Below are 447 nucleotides of genomic sequence, written 5' to 3'. Positions count from 1 at the left end.
TAAATAAAGTATACCTACTACAAGCAGAAAGGCTGCTGGCTGCTGATACACTTGATTAGATCACTGGAGCTTGAGACAGCAGCGCCACACCACAGGTTCAACTCACCGCCTGGGCCGTAAAGGGAGCAGTATCCTTGACAAGTTTCGGTCCAGCAGTCCTGCGTAGCATGGATCGCAGCCACGCAACCTGAGACCACGTCGCCTCCTCCGTTGCTGTTGCCAGTTGTCCGAGCGGGTGCGGTGGCAGCAGTGGTTATGGGGGTTGTCGGTACCACTTGGGCCGGGGTCGTCGTAAACACCGGGACCGGAGCGGTCGTAAACACCGGGACCGGAGCGGTCGTAAACACCGGGACCGTCGTGGCTACTGGAACTGGGGTAGTTGTCTCCTGAGGGCTGCCACCGCCACAATCCACTCTCTTGAACGTTATCGGAGCGTTCTGAACTGCG

The sequence above is a fragment of the Gregarina niphandrodes genome, assembly GCF_000223845.1.
Source record: "Gregarina niphandrodes unplaced genomic scaffold scaffold00077, whole genome shotgun sequence".
Lineage (NCBI taxonomy): Eukaryota > Apicomplexa > Conoidasida > Eugregarinorida > Gregarinidae > Gregarina > Gregarina niphandrodes.
The sequence above is the reverse complement of the archived record's forward strand: the minus strand, read 5'-3'. Positions refer to the sequence as shown.